This window comes from Chamaea fasciata, unplaced genomic scaffold (genome assembly GCF_029207755.1).
Source record: "Chamaea fasciata isolate MVZ Bird 193981 ecotype frontalis unplaced genomic scaffold, bChaFas1.0.hap1 SCAF_2, whole genome shotgun sequence".
NCBI lineage: Eukaryota > Metazoa > Chordata > Aves > Passeriformes > Sylviidae > Chamaea > Chamaea fasciata.
The window spans coordinates 31,250,120-31,264,558 of record NW_027094087.1 but is presented as its reverse complement, the minus strand read 5'-3'; the positions used below and the strand labels follow the sequence as shown (position 1 = coordinate 31,264,558).

The 14,439-nt window shown below is 39.5% G+C and overlaps 1 protein-coding gene across 11 annotated transcripts in view; it reads left to right on the top strand.

The window, feature by feature from the left end:
• Positions 1–14,439, top strand: part of TENM4 (teneurin transmembrane protein 4) — a 1,208,276-nt gene that overhangs the window by 804,709 nt on the left and 389,128 nt on the right. For all 11 annotated transcript variants that reach the window (XM_066175594.1, XM_066175595.1, XM_066175593.1 and 8 more), the window contains one exon: positions 3,596–3,691. The gene's annotated coding sequence lies outside the window, so the exon portion shown is untranslated. The remainder of the gene's footprint in view (positions 1–3,595; positions 3,692–14,439) is intronic.

Genomic DNA, 14,439 nt, shown 5'->3' with positions numbered 1-14,439 from the left:
TCATATTGAGCCAAAAGTTCAGTACCCGGTATCATTCTCAATGGAGCACTCACGTTGTATGGATAGATGGATGTGCACCAAAGGTAAAATAACTGAATTAATATAAGCTAGAATAATATGCCTGGCTTATAGTTTCCCATTTTACCATTTTGCTGTAAGGATCTGATTTTCACGCTTTTAAAACCAATAATAAATTATAGCAATGCACTGTTAATTACACTTACAGAAGTGTTGTAGAGTATAAATTGCACTGGTGATGGACTTAGATTCAGTCTCTTATGCTTATTTTTAGCTAGTCAAAGGCAATTCATTTCCAACTGGGCCATGTTTAAAAGTTTGGAGTGAAAAAACTGTGTAATTATTTCCTAATTTGAAGAGAGTATTGGTGACAATATTTTATCCTACAGATCTTTTTGCACTAAATATATTAACAGGAAAGGAAGAAGCAAGAACACATATTAATTTGGACATGTCTTAAAAAGCTATAATGAGTATTTATAAATTTTGCTTCTCCAAATATTTTCTAAATTGTCTTCTTCATATTGTTACCTCCCTCTGTGTTCCCTTAGACAATTTCTTAGTTTGTGATTAGTTTCTTTATGATTGCTGATGCTTCTGGAAATATTTGGTCCCCTTCCTTTTTAATATTTTTTTTATTTTTCTTTTTTTTTCTTTTTTTTTTTTTTTTTATTGGAGGCGGTAGGGTTTTGTTTGGTTTTTTGTGGGTTTTTTTTTTTCCCCATGGGTTTTGATTTATGAAGAGGGTGGGAGGGAAGAGGGAATAATAGCAACATTTTTAAAAATCCTGCTGATTTTTATTAAAAAACACATAAATTTGAAGTTTTTGGAAATAATTCAGAGCTCATTCAGAAACATCAATATTTCAGAAAACAAATTACCCACATAAATAAGTCCATGCTATAAATGTCTTTTTGCTGTAGCAGAAAGGTGTATTTAATTTTCATCTAAAAGGAATGTAACTACCATATTAAAACTGTTTATCAGGAGGTAACTGTGGAGGATGCTGTGCATGTAGTCAGTGGTACACTACTTTTTGGGGAACATAGAGCCATGACTGGAGCTGAAATGTCCATCATGTGATGTAATTATCCTCTTGATAGAAAAGGAGAGAAATTTTTAGGTGGGAATCACATTTTTGACTTTGTGGATCTGGATTCACATCCATTATAAACATCCTGTATAACGTCAAGGAAAACACCATCGTTGAGGACTTTAGAAATATCTCAAAACCCAGCTGAGTGAGAAGGACATACCCAAATAACTTTAAGGACCAAATCCAACAGATACTTGGACAATACAATAGAGGCATTGATGAATTAGTTACTCTTTTGGCAAAGGAATGGATGTTCACACAGTTGATCAAGGACAGGCATTTAATTCTGAGTGCTGTACAGAAAACCTTAGCTTGTATTTAACAAATAAGACTTATTCTGTATCCTGTCATCTAGATTAGGAAGTTATGTGTTCTGAGACCCTGAGTCTCACCTTTTCTAAATCACTTTACATCAATTGGGCACATTCTTTCAAAACGGCATTCTGATCATGATATAAATATGGATATATTGACATTTAGGGGTTTGGATCGTTCTGGTTGGGTAGGTTGGTTGGGTTTTTTTGTTTAAGAGATAAAATCATTTTGATGCTGCATTTGATGGGTTATGCCAGAGATACACAGGTAGGCATGTCACAGTAACTTCCAGAAGACAGGTGTAAATGCAAGAGCAACCTTAAACCTTCAGTTTCTAACCATGATTGCTAAAGGAGCAGAGCAGACCATCTTCTTGTATTTTCTGTGCTGGATCCTATTCCACAAACTGGGAGTAATAACGCTTCCCTGCCTTGAAAAACAGTTTTAAAACACATATATTGAGGAGTATAGGTATTACGGTGACAGGGGATCCTAAGTCTACCAGAGTCCTGAGAGAAGAAAATGAACAATTTATTCTCACTACCTCCTCATTTCCAGGTCTCACAAAAATGCAGTCTGGTGACTGATGGCCTTTTCTGCTTTTGTTTTCTGTCTATTTGAAGTAAGCATCAGCAAGAGAGGATACTCACAAAATTAATTCAGATTGGCTTAGATAAGGATCCTGTGATGTTGATTAAAAACCATCCACAGGGCCATTAGCGAAGTGAGATAATAAATGGAAATGTGTTGAATCACTTGAGTTTTCTAGTGGGGGAACATCAGGGAGCAGTCCTGAGTCCAGTCTTCTTTAAATATCTTCATTCATTAGCCAGAAGACAGGAAAAGGGTACATGTTAATTAAAATCACAAATGATCCAAATTGGGAGGCACTGCATAAATCAGCAAAGATAGAGAGACTAGAAACCTTAGTCAGGAAATGACAAAATGAGATGCAGCTTTGAAAAATGCATGTGGATAAGAAATAATCTGTATGAGGACACAATCAGCAGCAAGGAGTGTTCTTGAAGAAGCAGAATTGATAGGAGGAAGACAAAGAATATGGACCATGGAGTAAAGGGCAATGTAGCAGAGCAGCTATTTAAAGGTGACCTTTGCACCTTTTCAGTATACAGCTTAGATTCAAAGTTAATCGCAATTGGCAACAATAAAAGGTCAATGTAGTATTGGGCCATAAGATGTTGCCAAGGGAAGACATGGAATCCCTTTTCTCTAACAGTATGCTACCACATCACTCAGCCTCTTAATTTTATTTACTTTTTTTCCAATTCTTCAAGATCTTGTGTACCAGACTGAATGTAAAATAGATGCATATCTAACAAAGTGGGTAGCCTGGGAGAGATGATGGATCTGGCAAACGTGGCTTTCAGTGAAACTGCACACACCCTCTTGCTGTGTTGTCCACCTTCGCAGTCTATACAGGACTTTGTCTCCCTGAGACAAGAAAAGGACCTAAGAAAAAGGACTAGAGACTAATTAGCTAATGAGAGGCAGAAGAGGAGCCACAGTGCTGTTATACACTTTATTTGAACCTCCTGCTTGTAGTGTGATAGGTTTGTGATACATGCATCTTTAAATGGGGGATCTTCAATGCCACACACAACTCAGATAGGATATAATTTACTGATGTGAGTGGAAACAGCAAGAGGCATCTCTGGACGATCTCAGTCATTTCTCTCTAACAAAGGAAGAAGACTCAAGAAAAGAGATATTTGGGATGACCACATAAATTTAAAGGAATCTTTTTATTTTTACTTTCTGAACCCTGCAAAAACACAGAAGAGGAAAGGAACAACTGCTGTGTTAACTGGAAACCCTTGAACAATACAATAGAGGCATTGATGAATTAGTTACTCTTTTGGCAAAGGAATGGATGTTCACACAGTTGATCAAGGACAGGCATTTAATTCTGAGTGCTGTACAGAAAACCTTAGCTTGTATTTAACAAATGCATTTCTTTCTATGAGATGTCTAAGCATACCCTAGTAGTGCTGATATGACATTACAGCAGGAGCCACATATGTATAGATGTCTGGTTTAGATACCTCATATAACAGTAAGCAGTTGTTTCAAATTAATTTTGCTATAGCAAATAACTTAAAAGTCACTAAACAAAACACTATTTCTTTATGTCTGTGTATTTTTCAGGTAGACTGAGAACAACACGTCTAGGTTAAAAGAGTATCCTACAAGAAGCATTTGATGGATTGCTCCTAGATATTTCTAAGAAGGCAACTACAAAAAGTGAGTATTAATTCCAGTACCTGGGATGTTTTATTTATGTTTTGTTGTTTAAAATAAAATTATGATAGTTGCAATGTTTCTTGAGCAGGTTTCTTTAATTGGAGTCATGAGGAATTTCTAATTTCTCTAGAATACCTATTATTGACCCTTGTCTATTTTCGTTAGCTGCCAAGGATAATTTGCATCACAATCTCTGGCATGGAATCATTTCTGCTGTGCCAGGCACTCTAGAAACATAGACATTGTCTGCATGGAATGACTTACATCTTAGTAGAAGTCAAGAAGCTGTGGATAGTGACAGACACAGGAGACCCATGGATGTAATAAGAAAGTGCTGGTCAGTATGACAGGCAATTCTAATAGCACACCTGCAACCAAGTCCTTGTCAGAGAATTTTAGATGTTGCTACAGAGAAAGAAAGGCACTAGCAAGGTAATTTTATATGTGTTCATGGAGAGCGGCCCCATAAAAGGAAACACAAAAGCACTCATTTGAAAATCCAGTGCATAGACCATGGAAAATGACTGCATGGGTTGATTGGACGCAGACAGCCTTGTTTTGATAGAAATGGGGAAGGGAAATCAATGCTATATCTAGAAAAATGGCCTTTGTATCCAGGGAATATCATCAGGGCAAATTTACATACTTTGAATGTGGATGTAGCTTCAATGTAACTGGTAAGTGGCATCTGGGAGAGCAGTATGAGTTGAAGATGATATATCTAGGTTACGGGCATGGTACAGGATGGTGGCATTGTCCACAGTGATCAAGAGGGAAGGTTGCTTGAAGATCATTGCTGGGCCATCTTAAACGGAAGAAAAGCAAGCTGGGACTGTTCAGTACACAGAAAATTACAAGGAAATTGTAGAGAAGCAGATGCATGAATCAAAGAATCGTGGAATATTTGAGTTTGGCAGGGACCAGTGGAGATTTTCTAGTCGTCTTTCAAATCAAAACACTCTTTCTTAGAGATTATTGACGGATGATTTTTAAGAACGTTTCACCTAGAAGTGAAGGGCTGGGGCACCCATGGCTGCTGCCATATAAAGAAGCAGCAAATGTTCACCTCAGCCTGGGAAGTCTTGACATGAGTGATGAATGGAGAGAAAAAAATTTCTGTTAATATTAAAGCTACAAGTACAGTAGGAGGAGTTCTAAAAGTCAAAGCCATGAATATAAAGTGATATTTAAATGGAATTGATGCAGATATATGTGTACTTGCAAGACAGAATGAAAGTGATTAGTGAACACCAGTGCTTTAATCACCAGCACTACACAGATACTGGCATAAGAAAGAAGAGACAGTTCCCAAAGCATGAAAATTCTGCCTGCAAGTCATGTCCTGGACTTTGTTCTTTACTCCTTAGAGAGAAACTACTTACTCCTATAAGGAATTAAATTTCCTTTTTTTCCATAATCTTAGAATCATAGGAAGGTTTGAGTTGGAAGAGACCATAAATATCATTTAACTCCAATACCCCCTGCCATGGGCATGGAGGTATTAGGGCTGGTGTGAGCTGAAATACTGTGTCTGTAGCAAGAGTTCAAAAAGTTAACCCCTGAGAAAGACCTCTCTGAAAGATAAAGATGAGTCATAAAAAAACAAAGAAAGAGAGAAAAAAAATAAAAAGAAAAAGAAAAAAAAGAAAAAGAAAAAAGTTTTCAAAGTCAAGGTCTCGTCGTAAGTGGTAACAGTATAATGAGGTGACAGAAAACTGAGTGGAGTAAGGAGAAGAAGAGAAAATCTCTAAAGTAAAACTTCAGATTGCTGGGAGTTGCTGCACATGACAAGCTCTCCATTAAAAGACAAGAATTTCAGAGGACATGTCTAAATAGCTTTGTACTGAAGGTGAATTCATACTTGTCATTGTAATCTGAAGACTTTTTCATTACAAAATGCTACTCATTGTAAAATGCAGTTTTTCACAACCATGATGCATGACCTTTTTGCTACCAGGAGATCTGAGTAGTGACATAAGGTCAAGGAGTCTTAATAATAGAATCCAAATCAGTTATTTCCTGTGGAATCACAGAATTTTTCCCCAGTTATGTCCAACTGGGTAGTGGAGTCAGTCATGCCAGCTGTGAGGCACATTTTCCCCTCAAGGGATCTGTCCAGAGTTGCTTCCCAGATATTCCATGCTGGCTGGTCCAATACTATCTGTGAGGTCTTGGAACTACAGAATGTTTGGGGTTGGAAAGGACCTCAAAGATCATCTCATTCCAAACCCCCTTCCATGGGCAAAGACACTTTTCACTAGACCATGCTGCTCAAAGGCCCATCCAACCTGGCCTTGAATGCTTCCAGTGACGGAGGAGTCACAGCTTCTCTGGGCAATTTGTGGGAGTGGCCCGCCTCCCTCACAGGGAATAATTTTTCCTAATACCTGATTTAAACCTGAGCTCTGTCAGTCTGTCGCAATTCCCTTCTGTCCTGTCCCTCCATGCCATTGTCAAAAGTCCCTTTTCCAGATCTCTTGTAGCCCCCTTTAGGTTCTGGAAGGGGCTCTAAGATCTCCCTGTAGCCTTCTCTTCTCCAGGGTGAATAACACCAACTCCATCAGCCTGTCTCCACAGAAGGGCTCCAGCCCCCTAAACACCTCTCTGTCCCTCTTCAATGCACACAGGAGATGAATATGAACAGTACAAATAATAGGCTCTGTTATTTTACTGTCTCATTAAAAGTAACAACATGCCTCTGGGTATATAGAGTATTTCTCAGGAGCAGCCAACACTCATCTGGAAACAGGATGATTTTGGAGCTGCTGTCCTCTTGCAGCTCTCAGTGGAAACTATGGTTCATTGCTGATCAGACTGCTCTTACTCAGGTGACGAAAGATGGCATTAAGTACTTGGCATTTGGTACCCAGCTTGAAAACACTGATTGTTGTTGGCTGTAATGCTATTCTGCTGCAACCTGTGCACTCTTTTCCTTTCTATTTTCCTGTTTAACACCATAAGGCAACTCTTACGTATCTGGGGACTTTTGCAAGCACTTTATATGGGTAAAGTTTTGTGAATAAGTTTTTGTAAAAATCCCCTTGACCCTACAAATTAGAAACTGCTAGGCAATGTGTATGTCTTTTCAAATTTCCTTAGGTCACCTGTCTTCTTAGCCTCAATCGACCTGTCACCAGAACTGTGTGGCATATCTTCTTGTTTACACTACAAATCCAAGATAAGCATCTTTAGCAACTGTATATTTATAAAGCATCTAACACGTTGGGCTCATGATACACTCAAAGCCTCCAGGTGCTATAACTATAGAGATGTTACATAATACTAGGGAGCTTCTCATTCTTCCCACAAGGCATCTTGTTTCAACCCACAGTATAGAGAGACATCCTTCTAAAAGGTTCTATTTATTCAAATCAATGTCATGCAGTGTTAATTAAGCATTAATTGATACTTATGTCTTATTCTCCGTGGTGCCAGATCATCATTTTTCTTGAATAACCCTTGAAGTTTGGCTCAAGGTACCAGAGGAATGATAGAATAGCCTTGTCTTGGAGACTACTAGATTAATTATTTAGTTAGTTACATATTCTTTTGCTTATTTATTTTTGCTGTCAAGTGCATCAGTTTCCATAATCCTTTCTTCTCCCATTATTCAGCAGAGGAGGAACTGGAAAACAACAGGAGGGCTGTAATTAGCAACCTGGTTGTGGAGTATGCAGCAGGTGGGGGTTGGCTTTAGAAACCATAATGAACTCCAAAGTTTATTACAAGAATTGTTTGTAGATTGTCTGTCAATCATTTTCTCCCTGTTTAGGTTTGCAAGTGAATTGCAGATGTATTTCTTGGACAGATCAGATTTTGCTTTTCTTTTGCTTTGCTGCAGATATCTATTTTCAGTCTGTTTTTTTTTTTTTTTTCCTCCTGTTCTGACAGGCAGGAGATGTGATCTCACACCCTGCAAAGAACTGATACACAATAGCAATGCAATAACAAAGATCTCATCATGACACTGTTTGGGAAAAGAGGTAATTTCATAGCACTGGAACCGCCTTTACCTGCAGATATGGTGTATCTCAGGGAACTCTTCCCCTGGGGATACTTATTGCTTATCTCCTTGTAGGTTTAACAAACACACCAAAATATCATAACATTTTCCTCCTGAAAAGCACATGCTGTGTGGAGAGCATTGATGACATAGGCTTAAACCCACAGTCTGCACAATGCAGCAGCTTTTAGCCATAGCCCCCACCTCCATGAACAGGCTGAGCCATCCTGATACTCTGGCAGTTTTCCTGCTTTTATGATCTTACAGAGTTTCACTCAGGGTTTCTATGTGTATCTCTGGAGGATCTCATAATGTACTTTATAGACCTATATAACAGTGCCATGCACGAGGCCCTCACAGCTTGTGTGTTCTGCAGTCACAGCCAGTGACTGTGAACAGCACAGATACCTCAGTGGGAGCAGCACATCCTCAGTTCCCTCTCCATGCCGGCATATCTTCCCCTTATAGGAGCAGATGTGTAGCTCCTATAAGCACTATGGCGTTGTCCTATAGCAGGTCAGAACCCCACTGTGCCATGGTCAAAGCTCTTTGACACCCTGATTGAGCAGCACAGCCCGTGGTGCCACCCCTGGGGACTGTGTGCAAGCCCTTGTTTGTCAGCTACAGCTGTGGTACAGAGAGCTGACTTAGTGTGGACACAAGGCTACTATGCATCCAGGGATTTTCATCCCAGTTTTCTTTTCATAAAAGCATGAAATTGTAGGCTAACAGAATGGTTTGGGTTGGAAGGGACCATGAAGACTGTCTAGTTCCAACCCTGTGCCATGGGCTGGGATAAGTTCCACTAGACCAAGTGCCTAAAAGCCCTATCCAACCTGGTCTTGAACACCTCCAGGGATGGATGAGCGCATCTTCTCTACACAGCCTCTGCCAGTGCCTCACTACTCTCATAGAGAAGAATTTCTTCCTGATACCTAATCTGACCCTGCCCTCTATCAGTTTGAACCATTTCTCCTTGTCCTGTCCCTGCACACCTTTGTCAAAAGCCCCTCTCCAACTCTCTTGTAGCCCCTTTAGGCACTGGAAGATGCTTTTGCCCACTCATGTTAGCTGAGGAAAACTCACTTTGTTCATGGAAAAGCTTTCAAATATTCTGGCTGTCCCAAGCTAGGTAAGCTTGTGTTAATTTACAGATTCTAATTAGACATTGACTTGCGCGGTAAGGTGATAGTGGGGTGAGGGAGTAAAATTTGCTTCGGGGCACAAAAGCATACTTTCCATTTTTCAGGAGAGCCTGAAATCTTTCTGTGAGAAAAAGCAGAGAGATTTTTCATCTCATTTTAATGCTAGTTTTGTAACTGGGTCTGACTGTCCTCAACTCTGTTGCTGGGGAAATTTGTATTTTGTGTGCATTCTCACTGGGGTTAAGAAGCCCCTGCATGTCATCAGGCAAAACAAACCACAAGGTGAGTAGGGGTGTTCATTTCTCATGCAACTGGATAATCCAAACAACAGAAGTTTGGAAAAATAAATGAAGGTGCGTTACAGGATCTGTCTTCACCTGGTACAAGAAAGCACCCTTGAGTACTGTTGCTGCAAAACTGTTCAGCATGTGTTTTAGCTCCTGTGAGGAGTCCTATTAAGCCGTAAATTGAAGGACCGTCTTAAATACAGATGACAATTTAAAATATACTTCCACAGGTGAGATTCTTCCCTGATTCCATTTCGTAATAACAGAATAGTGTTACCGGTGATAATAATGGACAGTCATCAATTTGGTAAGGTTTAGAACCTTAGAAGTAGAGCAGTCTCTTTTTTGCTCTATTGCTAAATTTTTAAACAGTTTATTTTCTTGTGCTGGATGCCAAGAAGACACAGTTCTTACCTGGTCTAGGCAGAGAAATAAGTTCTTTATTTTATCACACTTTACTTGTTAGCAGGAATGGACTAGTCTGACTAAGCTGAAACTACTGTTCTGAACATATGTAGTGCTAGTAATATTAGCATTTTTTTAAAAAATATGTGTATAGATAACTCTTACACTGTTAATATATTGCCAGTATATGATGTTGGTGGTGAAGATAACTACACTGGGTTTTAATAGAGATATCAGCACCTCTGAATTACAGGCCAGCTCAGCAAAGACAAGTTCCATGCGAATATGTTCACAAGGATCTTCTAAATCTAGCTGGATCAACAAATACAAGTGCTTAGGAGAAAAACAGCCCAAGAACAGAGAATCCAAAGGCCAGAGAAATGTTTTTCTGAGCTGGACATCTGGGTCAAGGAGGATTATTCATCCCTGCATAATGAAAACAATTTGTTTTCTTCAAGGATTGCTAAATGCAAGGTACTTATGGGGAGGGGCAGGCAATTATATGCCTGAGGCATGCATTCAGACCTACAGAGCATTCAGTCCTTTTGGGAAAATAAAAATTAGCTTGGCCAACTTCATGAAGAGTTGCTGTCCTGTTGGAGGCAAACACACAATTCACCTGCAATCCTCACTTTTTGCTGACTGTGCCAGGGAACTGGCACTTTCACGTGTAATTGCCAGGCATTAAGGAATCATTCTTCTGGCTGTCCCATCAAGGACGGTGTAGAAGAGGCTTGCCAAGGAGCTTCTTCTACAGGCAAATGCCAAATATGCTCTTTATATTTACAGGATCCTAATTCACCCATATTACACTGTGTATAAATGATGCAGCTGTGCTGGGAAGTACTTAGCTGCAGAATTTGCTCCAAGGGCTGTTCCCAGTTAGACTCAGTCACACCCTGAAAGATGTTGGCAAAATCCATAAAACATGTGCTCTGGAGTCACAGGTGGTGGACCTGATGAGATGAAAGGACCTGAAAGGACTTTTTAGCACTTCTCCTGCACGCTTCCTTACTAAGAAAACTATCTTTGACCCTGAGAGTCTGAGGACTGAGTTTCAAGCTGCCATTTATCAGAACAATGTTTTTGAGTTTCTCTTTATTTTCTTAATTCTATTGAGGATGGTTTTTTTGCATTTTAATGATGTGACATTTGCCAAGGAAAACATTTGCAGCAATAAATCTCATCAAAATCTCCACCGAAATCTCATCTATTGCTTGACATTAATTTCTATCCTTTCCTCTGCAGCTGTCTCCCTGCAGGTTTCATCTTTATGCTGGAAGACAGGGATTTGCTCATCCTGCTCCACTGCTCTCAGAGTAGCCTCTGGGTATTACATGGTGGTAGGGCACAGGGGAAAGTTTTTTATTTTTGTAGTTAAATGCAGTGGCATAATTTTCACATTGTTGCGCCTTGTTTGATCTTTCGATCTCTTAAACCAATTCTTTACTATTCCTTGGGGATCTGTTAACACACTTAACCAACTAGCAGAAGTTCCATTTAGTCTAGGAGTAAATCCACTGGCGGAACTGTTTTCCCTGTTTTCAATTGCCCTGCTTATGTAGAGTCTACAGCAGCCGCCTTTGTTCCATGGGTGCTTGGTGAAGGGATGCTCTTTCTCTCCCACCCACTGCACTGGCCAACCATTGTAAAAGCAAAAACAGTGTGTGCCACGACAAAAGCAAGCAGCACATGTGCACTGACATGGTTTTTTTTTTGGATGGGACAACTGTGTAGCTGCAGCATTCATCTCTCCAGAGAAGAAAGCAGGAGATCTGCTGTAGGGGGTCAAAGAGCTGATGGCATCTTAAAAACCATCCTCCCACCATTATTCTGTTAACTTGTCTGGGAAATTAAACTGATTTGCAAGCACACACAATGAGTGTAAAACTGAAATTCCTAAAAGTGTTAACATTGAGATTTGCTGGCAAGACCTTGGGACAGCAGATAGGAGCCTCTGGGGCACCTCTAACAGGAGAATTCTGCTTTCTGCCTGGACATACTGGATTCTTCTTCAACAAAATACGTGAACTGGACCTGTTACATGTTGGAAATAAAGCAGAGGAATATCCCAAAGAAAAAAAAAAAAAAAAAAAGAAGAAAAATAAGTCAGCTTGTTTGTTTCCCTGCTCAGAATTTAAAGCCTAGTTGTCATCCAGGGGAAGACTGAGGGAATCAACTGGGACACAAATTGCTTTGTGATGGCATGACTTGTTGAAGTGATGAAATGCGTGACGTTTCCTGACACATGCATATTCTTAGTAGCTGCTGATGAGACAGGATAAACAGTAGTGCAAATGTTTGCTAACTTGGGGATGGCTTCTGATAAGGAGGGCATGCAGAGCTATCTTGGAAGTCTGTCACAGCCAGGCACACATGTAACTGAGAACAGTGGTGAGTGTTCATTTTCCAAGGACACCTCAAAGGTCGTGTCCAAAAAACCTGTGAATCCTGTCACTAGAACCCTTTCTGAGTCATGGTCATCTTGGAGATCTGACCATCCATGTCGGGGTTGCAGGAACTCGTGTGTAGGCTGTAGCTTTGCAATATTAAGCAGCAGGATATGGATTTAGGAGTTTACTCTGAGCTTCAGTTTGAAAAATGATTGTTTGTTTTCCCCTGAGATGTTTTTTCCATTGTCATGCCAGAGGAATTGTCAATTTCACAGCTTTCTGACACAGCTTGGACTTTCTGGGAAGACACCTGTGTCTATTTTTCCTCTTTTTCTTTGGCCATCTCCTTTATTTTTCCAGGCTTGCCTCCAAATGCTATGAGTGCATTTTGAGTCTTAGGTCAGTTACTCCCTGGTGAAAATAAATGTATTTAGAAAATCATCTGGAAATCCAGATCAAATATTTTAAAAAAACACTGCCCTTCAGCTCACGAAAGCCTGGACCACTTGTGTCTGCTTTATTTTCTTTATGAACTTTACAAAAATTTTTATAAGAAAAGGTGGTTGCTCTCAGACTAAAAATGCTTCTCTCCTATCTGTGTCTTTCTGTTGCTGGACGATGTTAATAGCAGAAGAGAGATAATTGTGCTTTAATTGGGTTCTGCCTGTTAAAAGAAGGAGGGAGTAAGGGATGCTTTTTGGTTCCCATGGCCTTGTAGATGTTTCCATATAATACCAATTAAGGGCAAAATAAGGAGTATGCAAAACAGATGACAACGGCTGTCACCAGAAATTGTTCTTTTGTGGCTTCAACCAAGGATGCGCTTTTTGCTGCTGGAATTTCCCTTGACTTTTTTTTAAATTGCATTTTGCATAGCCTTTGCTGCTGAATGGGTCAAGTCTAGAAAAGTTTAAGATGACTGTGACAGAGGGAGACTGCCAATTGTATATATATGTATATGTGAGTGTGTGTGTGTACACTTGCCAAAAGCAGAAAGAAAAGTCAAATTAAGTTAGTATTTTCCCCTATGAGTTATTTTTATTTTGTTTTTATTTCAAAGGGAGCTATTGTGTCTGGGGAGAGGTCAAGGGGGTTTTCCTTCTCTTTTTATGCATTTTTTTCTTTATCCTTGTTTGTTAGTTTTAAGGGTAATTATTCAACAGGGCCTTTTCAACTGTCAAATGCAACAAAAGATAATCCAGCCTCTTCTCTTCCCTGCCCCCACACTCGCCTTTTCCTCCAACAAAAGCAGCCTCTGTTGGGAATGGTCATCATTCCACAGGGAGCCCTCCTCATCCCACAAGTTAGGAATGCTTTTCTACTTCATATATGTGACCTCTTACAAATGCAGGGAGACTTGGGACGTTGCAGCTGATGCTCTGCCCCAGTTGATGTTGCCCCTCAATACTTGCCAGCTTGACAACTAGATGCTCTGAGCACTTTCTTTCCTTCAAGCAGGATTTCTAACTTGCTACAAGAAGTGGTTATCAATTTCTCTACAATGCACAACCTGGCATTATTCAGTCTCCATCTAAAGGATCGTCCTTTATAACTGACTTGGGTTTGCAGCTGCATTTGACTGGGATGCCTCTGAGTTGCCAAACTGTGTTTTCTTTTTTCTTCATGACTTTCAGCTCCTTGCTGTTGAGGACGCAAATAGAGAAAAGAGCATTGCTCAGTGCCAGTGCATTTTACAGAAAGAATTATGGTCCTTATAAACAGATCAATATATGCCAATCTCCAGCTTCATATAAATATTTGTTTAGATAGTAAATTGATCTTGTCCTTGATTTGCCATAATTTAAGTCTATGAAGCTATAATCAAGACTCCTTGATAATAAAAAGAACCCATCAGCAATTACACTCATTCACTTCCCCATATTCAAGGCTATTTCAGCATTTCACTGATAAACTTCTGTTTTCAATCAAATTTGCAACATAAAAATCAACACTGCACACCACTTAATGATGTTGGAGTGCTTCGTGTGTGGCATTTTGAAGTTATATCAGTGTGGAGATAGGAGTGCTTTCTGAGGGACTTCAGTCTGATATGGAAAAAAGATTTTGCTAAAACTATACCTAAAACCTTCTGTCAAAACTCAATCTGAGTATCATTCTTGTGGATTTAAATGTAGTTTTATATTTCTGAAAATTTCCAGTAGCCAAATTTCTTGGAAACAGGAACATCTAGGGATACCTAGCATCTAGGGATGCCTCTGTCATATAATTCTTACACCATGTTCACTTAACAATTTTTTATGAAACTATCTGGTTGTGTGATTTAGTGTGAGAGCTTTTGTGCTAAATAGATAGTCTACCTATTCCCAAATATTTTTGTTCTATATAGAGGAAATGGGTAGTAAAGTGTGTTTGTTAAGTGTTATTTCTATTTTGCAAGTGGGAAGTGTGGTCTGAGGGAGATTTGTGCTCTTACAGTGTCACAGAGGAAACATTTTAAGGAAATAAATTGAAGCATCCCAGGGTTTGTTCTGCTCCACACTGCAATAGTTTGGAC